Raw genomic sequence first — 18,535 nt, 5'->3', positions numbered from 1 at the left:
TCAAATATAAATAACTTCTAAGTGATATGAAAACCAAAAACAAAAGCTCATGGAAAACTGAAAATCTTTTGATTTTATCTTTTAAGTTCTAGTGTTGAACATTTTCATGTTTTTTATTCTATTGTACAGTGTTTTCACATTTTTAAAACACCCTACCATTCATTACATTGACAGTACCTTTAGATAGTTTATTTTCAGGAAAAAAATTTACCTTATGCACATATTATGTGAAATTTCTGCTGCTTACTACAAGTAACAGGTGTTACCTTTCATTATTCCCACTTTGTTTCACAATTTTTAATTCTATAAATAATGTTTTACCAACTGTATTATAACATAGAAGACATAGGTATGTGTTTTACAAAAAACAGCACTTTAAAGAAGCCCACTGATCTGCTATTTCTCTCCTTTGAACAAGAGCCTGAAAAAGCAAATTTGAAATTTTGAAAAATCACATTCTTTCATCCATGTAATGAAAACAATTATGTAAGCCATCCTTACTAGGGCTTCAAAAACTGAAATTCAGCACTCAGATCTGAGATTCATTACCTTATAGACCTAAAGGGACCTTTGATGTTACACTGCTCTATTTACAAATGTCTTGGGGCACTTTTGAATTAAAACAAAACAGCCAACTCACTTAGTTGTCTTTTCAAAAAAATAAGAGTAATGTTATCTCCAGGAGAAGGAAGTTTTTTTTAGTTACTACACACAGATCAAGAAAATATTTTTGGTGGATTTAGGCATGTTTCAACCAAACAAAACATGAATATTAGACATTTGGCTTTATCTGTTGATGATTGCCTTTTAATTTTAGAAATCAGAAATCTTTTGGAAAAAAGAAATCAGAAATCTCCTTTTCTTTTTTTTATCATTATAAGGGTGATTTATTATGTTTGTTTAATGATAATATTCTATATTTCTGTTTAATTATTGCTAATTCTTCTTTCCACTATTTTTCTTAACAAACCACAATTTCTTTTACTTTCATAACTTCTAATATTTTGAGATGCAATATAAATTTATATTAAAAGCTGATTTATATGTTTTAAAAATGTCTTAGGCTTATATTTCTGTATTTTTAAGCTTAAATATAAAATAGTTACTTTTTAAAATTTAAATTCAAGTTAGTTAACATACAGTGTACTGTTGGTTTCAAGAGTAGAGCCCAGTGATTAATCACTTCCATATAACACCCAATGCTTATCCCAACAAGTGCTCTCCTTAATGTCCATCACCCATTTAGCCCATCTCTCCCACTAGAGAGATGCTAGATGCTAGTTGCTCTAGCAACTCTCAGTTTGTTCTCTGTATTTAAGAGTCTCTAATAGTTTGCCTCTCTCTGTTTTTATCTTATTTTTCCTTCCCTTCACCTATGCTCATCTGTTTTGTTTCTTAAATTCCACATATGAGTGAAATCATATGTTGTCTTTCTCTGACTGACTTATTTTGCCTAGCATAATGCACTCAAGTTCCATCTATGTTGCTGCAAATGGCAAGATTTCATTCTTTTTGATTGCCAAGTAATATTCCATTACATAGATACAGATATAGATATAGATGTAGATATATATAGATATATATATAGATATATAGATATATATATAGATATAGATGATATAGATATACAACATCTTCTTTGTCCATTTGTCAGTTGATGGAAATTTGAGCTCTTCCCATAATTTGGCTATTGTTGATAGTGCTTCTATAAACATTGGGCTGCATGTGCCCCTTTGAATCAGCATTTTTGTATCTTTTGGATAAAAATGTCCCAACAAACAAGACTCCTGGGCCAGATGGCTTCCCAGAGGAATTCTACAAGACATTTAAAGAAGAGTTAATACCTATTCTCAAACTGTTCCAAAAAATAGAAATGGAAGGCAAGCTTCCAAACTCATTCTATGAAGCCAGCATTGCCTTGTTTCCAAAACCAGAAAAGGACCCCACTAAAAAGGAAACTTATAAGCCAATATCCCTGCTGAAACTTGATGCAAAAATTCTCAACAGGATACTAGCAAATTGAATTCAAGAGTACATTAAAAGAATTATTCACCATGATCAAGTGGGATTTATTTATGGCTGCAGGGCTGGTTCAATATTTGCAAATCAATCAAAGTGATATACCACATTAATAAAAGAAAGAACAAGAACTGTATGATCCTCTCAATACATGCAGCAAAAGCATTTGACAAAATATAGCATCCTTTTTCAATAAAAACCCTCAAAAAAGTAAGGATAGAGGGAACATACCTCAACATCAGAAAGGCCTTATATATGAAAGACCCATAGCTAATATCAATGGGGAAGGATTGAAGGCTTCCCCCCTTAGGTCAGGAACACAACAGGGATGTCCACTCTCACCACTGTTTTTCAACATAGTACTGGAAGTCCTAGCCTCAACAACCAGACAACAAAAAGAAAAAAAAAAAGCATACAAATTGGCAAGAAAGAAGTCAAACTTTCACTCTTCACAGGTGATGTGGTACTCTACGTGGAAAACCCAAAAGACTCCACCAAAAAACTGTGAGTACTGATACATGAGTTCAGCAAACTTGCAGGATATAAAATCAACGTACAAAAATTGGTTGCATTTCTATACACCGATAATGATGCAGCAGAAAGAGAAATCAAGGAATCGATCCCATTTACAATTGGACCAAAACCCATAAGACCTAGGAATAAACCTAACCAAAGAGGTTAAAGATCTGTACACTGAAAACTATAGAAAGCTTATGAAAGAAAGCGAAGAAGACACAAAGAAATAAGGAAACATCCATGCTTGTGGACTGTAAGAACAAATATTGTTGAGATGTCTATACTACCCAAACAATCTACACGTTCAATGCAATCTCTATCAAATAACACCATCATTCTTCACAGAGCCAGAAAAGAGTCTCCTTAATGTTCCATTCTCCTACTTATACTAAAATCAAAGATTACCATGACTTTCACCAGATTTACACAACTCAAGATTAAATTGAGGAAAGATGGCTATAATTATATTTCTATAGTGAAGGAACTTATCCTGATATTTTTGAAAAATCCTTAAATTCTACCAGAACCTAACAAAAAGGCATAGAATACATTTCTCCCTCAAAGCTCTCAAAAGGAACTAAGACAAATTATATCTTGATATCTCATTTCTAGCTTCCTGGCTGTAAGACAATAAATTCCTATTGGTCTAAAGCACTCAGTTTGTGGTACTTTGTCCTCACTGATCCACATTAATCCATCAAAGCAACAAGTTGGAGTCTTGCTTTGTTAGATATTTTAAGAGATCTTATAATTTGGTTTATTAGTTCATCTTATATTTAGACAAGAGTTATAGATTTATTTTCTAAATTGTGTTAATATTGATAAAGTTTTATCAATTCTTATGGAAGCTAGGGAAGCCAATTTTATAGACCAATAGAAATGGAAGTGTCAACATGTATTAAGAGTTGTCAATCATTTAAAAATATAAAAGCATTAATTACTCCCATTAGGTCTTTAGAAAAGTGTAGTTGAATGTCCAAGTGATTTTGTGACTTTTTAAAATTTAGTGGAACAGGCTTCTCATGTTTTTCTTTACTTTTTCCTTAAAGTTGTAGCAATCACCTATCTTTACCCTTATTTAAAAAGATCCGAAGAAACACTAATTTTGAGTCATTTTATCATTGAAAGTGTTTCAATCTACAAAAGTTAACCATTGCATACTAGCAATTTGGTTTCTTTCTATTCAAAAGCTTTCCTTGAAAGAGAAATTTATATAGGTAAAAAGACAAACCATATAACCAGAGAAGATTCTACCAATGATTAAAAAAAACAACAAAAAACATGTTACTTCTTTGTTCTCATATGTCAGGAAATATCAGAAATTTAAGACAAACACAGATACACAAATTAAATAAAGACTAATAAGAAAATGGGTCCAGATTTCTTGTCCAGCTGACAGAGACTCAATTTCTGACATCTACCACATGTCAACTGCGTAATTCAAAAATCAGATTTCACCATGGTTGTCACCACAAACAGACTTGATTATAAATAGAGTTACTGAGTAGAGCTAAAAAAAAAAAAGCTCGGTTCTCATTCATGATATTTGCCAAAGGACCTAAACAAAACAAAGCCTAAGGCTTAGCTGGCATAGGTCCAGACAAGGTAAACCATCAAATTTCACATTTCTCTTGGCTTTCATAGCAGAACAGAGGTATACTATCACCTATGGAACCTATAAGAATGACTGTCAAAGACGATTCAGAGACAAGTGCAATTAGAAAAAAACATCTTATGAAGAACACAAGGGAATCAGATTGCACAAGAAAAGATTTGTCAAATATAAAACACAACAAAGAAGAAATATAAATTAAGATGATTATTGAATGTACATTCATCAGCTCATGTTGACAAACAGTAATTTTTCAAATTATCATATATTCATAAATAATGTGTCTTCAAATATCAGGACATCAAGAATTAACAATAAACTTGTCTTTGTTAGGAAGTCCAGTTTAAAGGAAATATTCAAGATTTTATTATTGTGGGGACAAGAACCAATCAGAATGACTTCTTTATTTTTAGCTGATCATAGATATCCACACCCTCCCCCCCTTGATTGTGGTTTGTAAAGTATACAGTAGTTATATTAAGTGCAGGACAAAGTATTGGATTTTATTACCTCACAACCCACTACCTCTACTCCTTAGGCAAGTTTCTAACCTTCTCTGTGCTCCAGGTTTTTCACCTGCAAAAGTGAATGGCAAAAAGATTATCTTTCTCAGTGAGTTGTTATAAGGATTAAATTAGTGTTCAGCAAGGACTGCAATATAGTAAGCAATATAAGAATGTATGTTCTTATTCCTATTATGTGGATGGAAATGAGCCAATGGAGAAGAGAAATTGATGATGCAGGAGAGGACAACTTCTGCAGTGATGTCCTTAAGTAGATGAAGATCGGCAGATGGGATCTAGTGCCCAAGTAGAAACAGGGCGTGGATAGGGACATAGAAGATATGTGCATATAAACATGAAACAAAGCACGATACGTGGGTGCAAAGTATTCAGGAGATGTGGTAGAGGGGACTTTTCTCCAGACTGCTTGCATTTACTCCACCAACTAAGAAGCATCTGGAAGTGAAAATAAGGAAGGATGTATTAGAGGAGGGGAAGGTGTAATACTGCCATCTCAGAGACTAAACTGACAGTGTAGTAGGACTCTGAAGGCAGAATCTGAAATACCAAGGATTATGGCAGAGAAAACATTATTGACACAGTCTGAATATGTTATTTTTATGTTTTTATGAGGTTTTAGATTCAAGACCAAATTCCACTTTATGTTGGACTTAAATCCTGTAAACTTTATAGAATTCCACCTTATAGAAGTGGCTGTTATAATTTCTATTCTTTCTTGTATAGCATTATCCATTGGAAGATTTTGGCTACATTTCTAAAACTTCAAAAAAATTTCAGTGGATAAAAGCACATTATTTTATATGTATACCTGCTTTGTGGATATCCATGAATTTGGTTTTAATGGTAAAATGCAACAATAAAGAAATTTAGCAACAGTGAGGGGGCCACCTGAGCTTACTGGTTATTAATGAAAAATGAAACCAGTCACACAGGTTCTATGAATAAGAAGACATTAGATACTTGGACCAAGATAGAGCTGAGAAAGTTAAAGTTACATGCAAGAAGTTCACATAGAGGTGAATTATATAATCTCAGCTGGATAAAAGAGGAAGAAGGAATATAAGTGGGTAAGGTTCAAATATGTTAGGATCAACGGATGATAGAAAGGGCTTAGTTATTGACAATGGCCTGTTCTGGAAGTAAGAAGCTGAGTTAAGTTAGGGGATGATATTATGGAGAAAAGAAGGCAGGATCTGGGAGAACTGTATGTTGGATGAGTTATCCATATACATGTGGGAATATCGCCATCTTTATTTCAAAATAAAAATATTCAGGTGTTGGTGGAATCACATCTTTATGCATCCCTAACCTTAGAAAATGCGGTTCAGCTTATATTTTTATTTGTTTTTATTACTATCAGCTCCAGCTATGCCAGTCTTTTGAAAAGGAAAATTCATAGTGAGGTAGCCTTTTCACTCTTAAGATGGTACAGAGATAATAGTTTTTGATGTAATGAAGACTATAGGATGGAAATGAGTTCTGGATATTTCCCTCTTTACACTCAAGTCGTTCATTCTCAATATACCCTGTATCTGTTGTCAAGTGTCTTCTTCAATCAGACAATCAAGTGTCTTATTCCCTCTGAGAATAGTAATTCATTAATGTATTCTCCCTAAAGAATAAATTGTGAGGAGTTTGGTATTTTTTAAGGGCAGTAATTTGAAATTGCCATTAATAGCAGAAAAGTGCCGAAAACCATAGGAGAATAGTAGAAAAAATAGTGATAAATCTCCTTGGGCTTTAATTTAAAATATTTAAAATGTTAAAAACAGATTTCATAAAATTCCTCTTTTCTTATATGAAATAGTATTTGGTAGGTCACTGATTATTTAGTTTATAAAATAAAAGCTATGTAAAACATTTCTAAACTTGACTAATGAAAAGAAATATTATAGACTCTTATAAGAAAAATATTGTTTGAACAAGATCATTTTACCTATCTGCAGTGGTATTCTTTGCTCTACTTTGCTAAAGAATGACAGAAGAGAAGCCTGCACTCTTATTAGATTTTGTACTTTCATGTTCAAGAACCTATTCTTTGAAGCTGAATCTGAAATATAAAGTATTACTGCCAAGAGCATCATTGGCATAGCTTGGACATTTTGTTTATATTTTCAGAGTGGATTAGATTTGTGCCCAGTTTCCACTTGGTATTGAAAATAAATCCTGCCAACAGCTTCGAAGAACTGACTGTAGTGGATTTTTATTCTTTGTTTTCTTGTCTATATTTAATTAAAAACAAAGCAATTATTTATCTACTGGGGCGTATTTACCCAGTGATAGTCTTTAAAAAATTTTTTAACCTTTATTTAGTTTTGAGAGAGAGAGAGAGACAGAGCATGATCAGGGGAGGGTCAGAGAGAGAGGGAGACACAGAATTTGAAACAGGCTCCAGGCTCTGAGCTGTCAGCGCAGAGCCCGACGCGGGGCTCGAACTCATGAACCTCAAAATCGTGACCTAAGCTGAAGTCCGATGCTTAACCGACTGAGCCACTGAGGCGACCCCAGTGCCTTTTACTCTTCTTTTCTTTTAAGTTTTTATTTTTGGTCTTTTATTCTTCTTTTCTTTTAAGTTTTTATTTAAATTCCACTTAGTTAACATACAGTGTAATATTAATTTCAGGTGTACAATATAGTGACTCAACACTTCTATACATCACTCGGTGCTCATAACAAGTGCCCTCCTTAATCCCCAATGCTTATTTAACCCATCCCCCCACCCCCATCTCTCCTCTGGTAACTACAGTTTGTTCTCTACAGTTAAGAGTCTGTTTCTTGGTCTGCTTCCTTCTCTGTTTCCCTTTTCTTGTTTGTTTTGTTTCTTAAGTCCCAAATATGAATGAAATCATATGGTATTTGTCTTTGATTGACTTATTTCACTTAGCGTAATATTCTCTAGTTCCATTCATGTTGTTACAAATGGCAAAATTTCCTTCTTTTTTATGGCTGAGTAATATCCCATTGTCTATATGTACCTGACCTTCTTCATCCATTCATTAGTCGATGGGCAGCCGGGCTGTTTCCGTAATTTGGTTATTGTAGATAATGCTGCTATAAACACTGGGGTGAATGTATCCCTTTGAATTAGTATTTTTGTATTCTTTGGGTAAATACCTAGTTGTGCAATTGCTGGATCATAGGGTAGTTCCCTCACACGATATTTTAACTACAAACTTAAGCTCTTTAAAAATAATTGTATCTGGGGGCGCCTGGGTGGCTGAGTCAGTTAAACGTCCAACTTCGGCCCAGGTCATGATCTCACAGTTTGTGAGTTCGAGTCCCGCGTTGGGCTCTGTGCCAACAGCTCGGAGCCTGGAGTCTGGTTCGGATTCTGTGTCTTAATTTCTCTCTGCCCTTCCCCCACTTGTGCTCTGTCTCTCTGTCTCTAAAAAATAAATGTAAAAATATTTAAAAATATATAAAAAAATAAATAAAAGTAATCGTGTCTGGCAACAAACACAGTACTTTCCATATGTACCTAATTAATATGCTGTGATTTGTGTCAGTGCTGAAAAAAAGGTAGGGGAAATGTTGGCAGAACTATAAGAATTTCTGTAAACAATGACAGTTTATAGAACATTGTAACATTATAACTTCTTCATGCATAAACCTATAACATTTAAAATTAAACTGAGCTGGGCGCCTGGGTGGCTCAGTCGGTTAAGTGTCTGACTTCGGCTCAGGTCATGATCTCGCAGTTCGCGGGTTCAAGCCCCGCGTCAGGCTCTGTGCTGACAGCTCAGAGCCTGGAGCCTGCTTCGGATTCTGTCTCCCTCTCTCTCTGCCCCTTCCCCGCTCATGCTCTATCTCTCTCTGTCTCAAAAAATAAATGCATACTAAGAAAAAATTTTTTAAATAAAGTTCATTATCTTGACAAAAAGGCAAAATTAATTCTTGTCTGCATCCTGATATCATAATGGGCTTGACCTTTTGGGTCTTGTTCGATTAGAAAGAACTAGGGACATCTCAGTGACTCAGTCAGTTGAGAGTGCACTTCCGGCTGAGGTCATAATCTCACGGTATGTGAGGTTGAGCTCCTGCTGACAGCATGGAGCCTGCTTGGGATTCTCTCTCCCTCTCTCTCCTCTCCTTGCTCTCTCTCTCTCTCTCTCTCTCAAACTAAATAAATAAAAACTTAAAATAAAAGAATAGCAAGCATGTTTTAAGTGTTAAATGGTATTATTAATTCTTTTAAATAAGTGAAGTAGTTGATAAAGTTTTCAACAGGCTAGTGAAACAATCACTGACTTTATTCATGTTTACTCTTTCTCCGATGTGTAAATCAGTCTGGTTACACAGAGTTAAAGAAGATGCGACACTTCCTCCCATGCAAAGAGTCCTTTATAGGAATGCATGATTTGCATAAGTATGCTCTTTTCACAAGGAAGTAAGGCATTTTGCCTCTTGAAATCTCTGTGAAATATCATGGATTAAGTTTGTCTACAGCAAGGACAAAAACCTAAAATAAAAAGAGTTTTATTTCATGAAATGGCCCTATCTGGACAATAATTTTCTCTTCCATATTCACTGTATATAAGGAATCCCTTTTATGCATTTTATTTCTTCTTTCATCTTCTGTATGAAGCCAGGATTGGCTACCATATGTTCACTTTCTGTAGGTAATGGGCCAACCCTCTCAGCAGGTCCTTGAGTATATTTGAGCCCCTTTCTTGGTTTCTTATGGCACACTCTGGGCTGTGGACAGAAAACCACATTTTCCCAAGATCTTCAGGAGTCTTTGACATAATCTGAAAAGGTGGTTTTCCCTTTTCTGGTGAGAGCTCAGAAGAAATTCCTCTTCTATCTCATTAAAAAAGTGAACATCTACTCTCTTGCTGGAGGTAGAGAAACATTCACATATCCTTAAACACAGTCAAATCTGTGAATTCAAATCTGCTTAGTTATCTTTTTAAGGAGGCTGATGAAATTAGTTGTTATATGAGAATCACGGTTGGCAACAGGTTGATAGCGATAAGGACTGGAGGGAAAGTATGACTTGCTTCTTAATTTCTACTTTTGATCACCATGAAGGAAGACGCTGTAATCCATATTACACTTTGAAATCACGGCAGGCAGAAATTCATGAGAGGCCTCAAATAGTACTTTCACTTGATATCAAGTGTTATACAGGAGGAAAACATTATCTAATACAATAACTTCCTAAGTTTGTTCATTCCATTTTTCACACACCAGTTCTCTACCTACATAGCGCAGTACGGTTTTAATGGCTCAGTTCAACTTTTAACAGCTCTCACCAGCGTCATGAGCTTCTACAATCAGAAGAATAGAGGCAAGAAACAAACATGTGTTTGTACTGCTTTCATTTTTACCTATGTTACGTCTACTGGTGCTTTTTATTTCTGCACGTGAATTTGAGTTACTATCTAGTGTCATCTTATTTCAGTCTGAATGTGAACAAAAACTGGTGTTGTGGGCTGAATCATATTTCTCCAAAATTTGTATGTGGAAGTCCTAGCCCCCAGAATGTACCTCAGAATGTAACCATATTTGGAGATAAGTTATTTAAAGAGGTAATACAGTGGGTCTTAATCCCATATAACTGGTGTTCTCGTAAGAGGACACTTTGACATTAATCCAGTGTTCCTGTTGCTTTTATGGAGGGGAGGATTTTTAATATGAATGCCAGCTTAGGATTTAAATTGTCTCTTCAATGATTTTAATTCTGCTTTCTCCCCAACACCAAGGCCAAGACAGGCTGTGTGTGTGTGTGTGTGTGTGTGTGTGTGCATGTGTGTGTAGGTTTTATTTACTGTTTACACTCACTTTTAAAAGAAGGCTATAACTCATGAGATCCACACGTATGCATGTATATTCTTTTTTTCTGCATTTTCAGGAGGGAGCACTAGGCTTTATCACATCTTCCCTTTTTCCCTTAAAGCCAGAAAAATGGAAGGTCAATGCCACAATGATTGGGCCTCTCAACACTTGCTTTTTTCTCTAAGCTTTTGACTTCTGTCCTTTATTCATCCTCCAAATTCTTGCCATTTATGCAATCCTCTTACTAGGTAAAGTGCACTTTTTCCAGTTTCAGAGTTGACTTGTTTAGAGTTGTTCAAACTTTCTCATGCACCAAACTGTCAGAAGTAGAAGTCAGAAGTAGACCTTTATTTTTAATGAACAATATTCCCTAAAACTTCTCCTCTCTTATTTCATCTCCCGGTAGTAATAAAACTTCAAATCAGAGTCTCTAAATTAATTTTGCAGTGATACTTCTTTTTCACTTGGCATAGTGTTTATGCCAATGCTACTGTTCAGAAGCACCAAGCATTTTCCATTTACATTTAGTTATTTCCTCTAATCTTTAGAAGAAAATCACTTAAGTAAGGAAGGTGTCCTTGACTTGATCGGTTGCATAGTGATGAGTAGCCATGACTAGTAGAAAGCAATCTTGGTCAGAGATTAAATGTGGCCATCGTCACTTACATGTGTAGATTAATATATTCATGTATATTATACTTTTTGCTCACTAGACAAAGATAAGCCAATATTACATTTAGATATTCGTCTAGTCCAGACGTATAAAATTTTATTTATTATACATATCTTGCCACTTTTGCTTTTCACGGACATTGCAATTAGAATAGATTAATCTTGACTGTTTTACCCTCTATATTCAGGCATGGCCTTCTAAGCCTTCTTAACATGGTATACTGGGTGGTCTCTGGTAATTGATCATAGTTGGCACAGCATGTGAAACTGCCATCCATAATTGTTGACTATCATGTTAGCATTCGGATTTTAAAATTCTGCAGAGAATGGCTCCTGGGTGGCTCAGTCGGTTAAGTATTCGACTTCTGATTTCAGCTGAGGTCATGATCTCAGGGTTCATGAGATCAAGCCCTGACAGCACGGAACCTGCTTGGAATTCTCTTTCTCCCTCACTCTCTGCTCATCCCCTGCTCACTCGCACGCTCTCAAAATAAATAAATAAACATTTAAAAAATTCTACAGAGAAATACCAACTCTGTTAAGGTATCTAAAAACAAAGTCATCTCAAATTGTTAAAACCAGAACTATTTTATAAAGGTATTTTTACTCCTATTGATTTGTCATATTTTGTCATCATTTTTTAAGATTTATTTGTTTTTGAGAGAGACATGAGTATTTAAAACTTATATGATATAGTCTAGCTCTTTCACTTTTAATCACATATAATGAAAACTTCTTGGTTCAAGTTCCTAAAGAATGAACCCTGGGTGACAGGTGTCGGAATAGCTTGGCAATGAAGGTCCAATGCATATTGTTGCCAAGTCTGGGAAAACTACAAATTGGCACAGAGTTGAGTCTGAGATGAGAGAATTGGTATTATAAGAGGCACCTAAGATAGATGGCCAAGATTTCATTTGAAGATGCTGTAAACTTTGCAAAAGAGATCCTAAATATAGAATTGTAAAGTTAAGCATGGGTCAGGATTCAGGAAAATAGCCAAGGTAGGAGGAGATCAGATTTTCTGCACTGCCTTTGTAGGGTGACTGGACTTACCTAAACGATACCTCTCTTAATGAAGATATGCTTTTAAAAAACCATGAGGCACTTTATAGCTTTTGTCCTGTAGAATCTTATCTTAGGCAACATTTAGAATATCCTTTATAACATATCTCATATATACTGTGTAAAAACTCTTTGACAATACAAAAAATCATCATTTGGGGGGCACCTGGGTGGCTCAGTCGGTTAAGGGTCTGACTTCAGCTAAGGTCACAATCTCACGGTCTGTGAGTTCGAGCCCCGCATCGGGCTCTGTGCTGACAGCTCAGAGCCTGGAGCCTGTTTCAGATTCTGTGTCTCCCTCTCTCTCTGACCCTCCCCCATTCATGCTCTGTCTCTCTCTGTCTCAAAAATAAATAAACGTTAAAAAAATATCATTTTTATTTTACAAGTTTATCCGAGTAGCTCTGCTACATGAGCAACAAACATCTCATCGCATTGATGGATGTGCTAAATAGAAACACGTTTGAGAGCTTAATTACTCTTCTTCTCATATGTAATTAACTAAAAGTTATTTTCAATTTTGGCTCCTTAAGTATTTACATTTTTTTAATGTTTCTTTATTTTTGAGAGAGAGAATATGAGTGGGGAGGGGGCAGAGAGACACACACACACATAGAATCCAAAGTAGACTCCAACTCGCTAACCATGAGATCATGACCTGAGCCAAAGTTGGACGCTAAACCAACTGAGCCACCCAGGTGCCCCCAGAAGTATTTTGGCTTGTCAAGATTCTATATGGTATTACTATGGAATGCATTGCCTCTTCTTTTTGACATTTTAAAATTAATTATTCTTCCTCTGGTTGGTTGTGTTCCAAACTGTGGTCCTGAATCTCAAAATAAAAAATATATTATTGAACTAAAATATTAGATATATGAGGTCAAATCCAGATAATATTCAATTATAGATAAGTCAGTCAGAGAAAGACAAATACCATATGATTTTATTCATGTGGAATCAAAAAAACAAAACAAAGAACAAAGAAACAAACAAACCAAAACCAGACTCTTAAATACAGAGAACAAACTGGTAGCAGAGGGGAGAGGGGAGGGAAACATATCAGTGAAGAGAAATAGAAAATTATTGAGTGTTTCCATGATGGAGCATTGTGATGGACTCATTTAATTGTGAAAAAAAGAGACATTTTCCCTGCCTTCGCAGAGTTTGTAATCTAGTAAAGAATACGGAAAATAAAATAGATAATTACAATAAAGGTTGATGTCAAAGAAAAACAAATCTGGATTCAAGTAAGTAGAGTCTTTATTAAAAGGATAATTGCAATAATGGGACAGAAATACTGTAATAGATGTAGGGAGACTTTGGCAATAGGGAGAGACTTCTGACCATAAGAGCTAAAATTGTCTCAAAGGGCGGGCAGAAAATGGCTTTTCTTTTATTCAGAGGAGTAGTAAATAAGGCAAGAAAGAGCCAGGTAGGGGGATGGGAGTGAGGAGGCATGATTGCAAAGTAGATGTTTTTTCCCTAGGATCAGTGATTCTATCCTTGGGAATTCTTTAGAGATCCTTTAGAAAGGACTGTTGTGTGTTCCAATGCTCTAGGGCGGGCCAAAGTTCAGGAGTCTGGGGTAAGGAGAGAAACTTGATTAAAATTTGGTCTAGTGGACATTTTGTTCTGACTGATCAGTACAAACAATTGAGTTCCTTGTTTTTGAAACAAAGAATGGGCATTTGGAGGGGCTGTGTCTGGCCTTTCCCTACGTAAACAAGAGGGACTCTCCGTGAGTTTTAAATAACTCATATGGGTATGTGTAGTTCTTTGCACTAAATCATTTTCCAGAACACAAAGGGTGGGAGGATTTATTTAACCGTCCCTGCTTTCCAGGAACACGGTACTCAGGTAAATTTGTTCCTATCATTCTATATGGTCCATAATAAAAACTACACTGGCAGAATTGCAGAGTGCTTTGGGAACGCAAAGAGGAAGTCTGGGAGGAAGTGAGTCTAAACTCTGATTCTAAGAGTTAGTAGGACTTAAAAAGGACAGAGGGATCAATGAATTAAAAGGCAAAGTGCAGGGGTGCCTGGGTGGCTCAGTCAGTTAAGCTTCCAACTTCAGCTCAGGTCATGATCTCGTGTTTGTGGGTTCAAGCCCCGCGTCTGGCTCTGTGCTGACAGCTTGGAACCTGGAGCCTGCTTTGGATTCTGTGTCTCCTTCTCTCTCTGCCCCTACCCCACATGTGCTCTGTCTCTCTTTGTCTCTCAAAAGTAAATAAATGTAAAAAATTGTTTTTTAAAAAGGCAAAGTGCGTATCATTTACAGGCAGAGTAAATGACCTTGTAGATGGCCCGTTTGAAAGAATGAAAAATACTTTCTCCACAGATTCTTGAACTTGCACAGTTAGGTTTTCAGTTTGTGTGTGTGTCCTTGCAAATGTAGCTTCATGTAAGCAGAGGCATTTGGGAACCAAGGAGTATTTGATGCTCATCCAGAAGATGTAGTCAACGGCAGGACTTCAGGCCCTGGTACTGAGGCTGACATGAATTATATGGGCACCAAGGCTGAACATCAAAACACAGCCCTGTGTTAGGTAAAGCGAGGAGCATATGCATGGCTGAGACACAGGCAGTGAAGGCAGAGAATAATGGAATTTGGCTTCTCCAGCATCTTAACTCCTGAATCTGGGTGGGAAGAGTGTTGGGGAGAAGAGCACACAGTTTGGATCAGCAGATCCCAAGCCTGGGGGAAAACAGCAACAACAACAACATTTATTTCAACACATTTATTGTACTGTTAGGACTTATCTCCTAAATGGTTTCCCACTTCACTCGGATTTAACCCAGGATTCGAGGCAGCATTTTGCCATCAGTGATGATGGTTAAGCAGAGTGGTGGACAGTTTGTATGTATTATACTCATTCAATCCTCCTGCCAACTTTTTGCATAAGCACCATCGTTACCTTCCTGTATTTAGAGGTAAAGAAAGTGGGAACGGAAAGATTTAATGACTTGTTCAGTGTCTTTGGGTCACTAATGATGGAGCTGGGCTTACAAACTCAGGCGATCTTGCTCCTGACTCAGCTCTTTAGCGCCACAACCATGTTGCAACTGGCATCCACATGCCGTGTTGACCAAAATCAGACAGACAAAGGGATTTACTCTGGGCTTGTAGAGATGTGATCTAGTCTAAAGATGAGAGGGCGCCTTGACTCAGGTCCTGGGGCTCTTTCCTGAGGTCTGTGACTCAAAATACATTTACTAGAACGGAGGAGAGAAGACATCAATCCTTTCCAAATGCAAATGGTTCTTGATTGATTTCTATGTCATCAAATCTTCAATGCTCATTTTTCAACTCTTTTCTGGCACCAAGACGAAGATAGAAAACCTTAAATACCCCTAAAGAGAAGATAAAAAGCACTGGAAAGAGAAGAATGCAAGAGAAGGACCTTGCATTCTTCCCCTCTCCCAAGTACAGTCTAAGTTGGGCTCAGTTCGACGAGCGAATCTGTAGTCAGTTTGCTGTATGTCACAGCTGCTGCTGCTATGAGGGACGGGATGGATGGCCCTATCTCTGATTCTCACAGTGTCTCCAGAGTAGTAAATCTGCACTGATATGTGTTATCTGCATTCAGTTCCAACAAACCTTCAACCTTTTAGAACTCTGAAATAGTACTTTGTGTCTGAAGACAAAATGTCTTAGGATACTCTTTCCCTTTGGATTTTTATGGAAGTCAAGTTTTGAAACAGCTGATCCTTCAGGAATTACAAGGAGATGCATCGTCAGTCAACTGACTGAGCACACTGAAACTCAGTTTGTTTTTCTCTTTCCATGAGACTCTTGATTTGAGAATGCTTGAACACAGTCCATAGAGTTCTAGTGCATTTACTTTGATTTCATAGCAACTTTGATCTGGGGGCATAACAAGAGGGATTCTGTCAAAGCTTTAAGAACTCCTTCATCTAGCAACCATTATATCCCTCTTTCCCACAAACATTGTTTTAATATTTTTCTACTGAACCTACTTTTTATTTAGGTCTTAGAAAAATATGATGTCTGACCTTAAAAACCAATATAAAAATGTGATTTTGCCCATAGAAGAGGCATAGAATGCATGATCACAGGGAGGCTATGTTTGTGCCAGGTAACTCTTTTATACTTTGAACTTATTTCTGGCCCTCATAGGCATAGCAAAAATGCTTTACTGTGTCTTTTAGGTGACTTTACCATTCTCACAGAGCTTGTTAAATATCTCTGCCTTTAACAGCACCCTGCCTCAGGAAGTTAAAACAAAAAGTACAACCAAGTCTGGCAAAATTACAGTGTTGTTGCAGGTGAAGCAGTCCTCAGCTGTCAGCAGCTCAAATTAAAAAAAAAAAAATTTAACGTTTATTCATTTTTGAGAGACAGAGTGTGAGTGGGAGAGGGGCAGAGAGAGAGAGGGAGACACAGATCGGAAGCAGGCTCCAGGCTCTGAGCCATCAGCACAGAGTCCGATGCGGGGCTCAAATTCACAGACAGAGAGATCATGACCCGAGCTGAAGTGGGACTCTTTTTTTTTTTTTTTTTAATTATCTATTGTATCATTTAAAAAAATTTTTTTTTAACGTTTATTGATTTTTGAGACAGAGAGAGACAGAGCATGAACGGGGGAGGGGCAGAGAGAGGGAGACACAGAATCTGAAACAGGCTACAGGCTCCGAGCTGTCAGCACAGGGCCCGACACGGGGCTCGAACTCACGGACCGTGAGATCATGACCCCAGCCGAAGTCGACGGCTTAACTGACTGAGCCACCCAGGCGCCCCTGAAGTGGGACTCTTAACCAACTGAGCCACCCAGGCGCCCCTCAACTGTGTTTTAAAACTAATATTTACTTGCCATAGCAGAATTACAGAAAAATATACCAAAGAATGTAATACACATTTAGCGACTCTACCTAAATTAACAGTTGTTAGGACTGTATTATGTTTGCCCCATGTCTTTAAATAAAAATTATATTTACACATGCATATATATTTATATAAGGTTGAAATTTCATATATCCTCGATTTCCAAAATTTCCCTTCATCTCCATATCCCCAGTCCCCTGGTAACCACTGTCAAAAATATCATGAGTTTCCTGTTAAGCCAGTTTTTATACACTTTCATATCCCTACAGGTGACTATAAATAAGGCATAGTTTTGCACGTTTTGGCTTAAAAAAAACCCCAATACATAAATTGTATATATCATTCTATAATATTCTTTTTCTTTCAACATTTTGTTTGTGAAATCTGTAAAATACTCCAATCTTTTTACAATTACTAATGTCTCTTTAAAACAAGCACCGATAGTAGTGTTAATAAATGGGCTCTGCAATATTATTATTAAAAATAGCATTAAGCGGGTAGATTTTCTGCAGGTAAGAATTATAAAAAGAACATAACGGGAAGTGTGACTGAACCACGGAGCCAAGATGGAGGGGTACAGATGCAGTGTTCCATACTAATGCTAATCATTATAGAAATGCTGACTTGAAGGATATTTTAGAGGCCAGCTGCTCAAGAAAATGTTACTATGCTCTAATGGAGGGAATCTCCTGGGGTAGTGATCTCAATTTGTCATCTCTTGAGGCTGGCTTTGCCCAAGTTTTGAAATGAGAAAGACATAATTGAGAGTGGCTGTAGCCATCTTGAGACCACCACGGGGCACGTTGTATGAGCCCCCAGTTGGCCACCCTGTTTCGGATGCTGTCCTTTGGAAAGCATGGTGTTAATGGATGCAGTTTTAATGTGAATACTATTAGACAAGGCTGGGGGCTGTGCAACCCCCTGTGAAAAAAGGATGTCAGGCCATCTCAAAATATCAAGTATTTGTGAAAACTTACATGTACATATTATTTTTACCAGCTGCACATGTATTTCTACAGATATAATAGGGGATCTCCGTTTGCCTGAAGTTCCATTTTCTGCCAAAATGTTGAGAGATGCACCACTCTAAGCAATGATAGGTGAATGACCCACGTCTCATGTCTCAGATGACCTTATGAACTCGAAATTGAACTTTATCCTTTCTTGGCATTTTATAAGAATTATCTACTCAGAATTGTATTCTCCTTGAATTTGAATTGTTGAAATGCGGGAGAAACAATAAACCTAAATCATTTACTACAGTTAAAATTTCAGGAACTAAAATTTTTTGTTTGAATATGGACAGACAAGAGGGTACCCCATCCTTTTTCATAGCCTTACAAATTTCTATCCACCCTTCAATACAACATCTCACGTCTAAACTCTTTCCTAAGAGCTGCTGAAGTCTCTCCTGCCCATATGATGTGTGTGCTGCTTCCTTTGGGCTCCTGTTGCATTATGTTATCTTGTGATATTTTTATCTCCTAACAGTTTTGTTTTCTGTCTT

Source organism: Felis catus, chromosome B2, assembly GCF_018350175.1.
Source record: "Felis catus isolate Fca126 chromosome B2, F.catus_Fca126_mat1.0, whole genome shotgun sequence".
Lineage (NCBI taxonomy): Eukaryota > Metazoa > Chordata > Mammalia > Carnivora > Felidae > Felis > Felis catus.
This window is presented reverse-complemented; position numbering follows the sequence as displayed.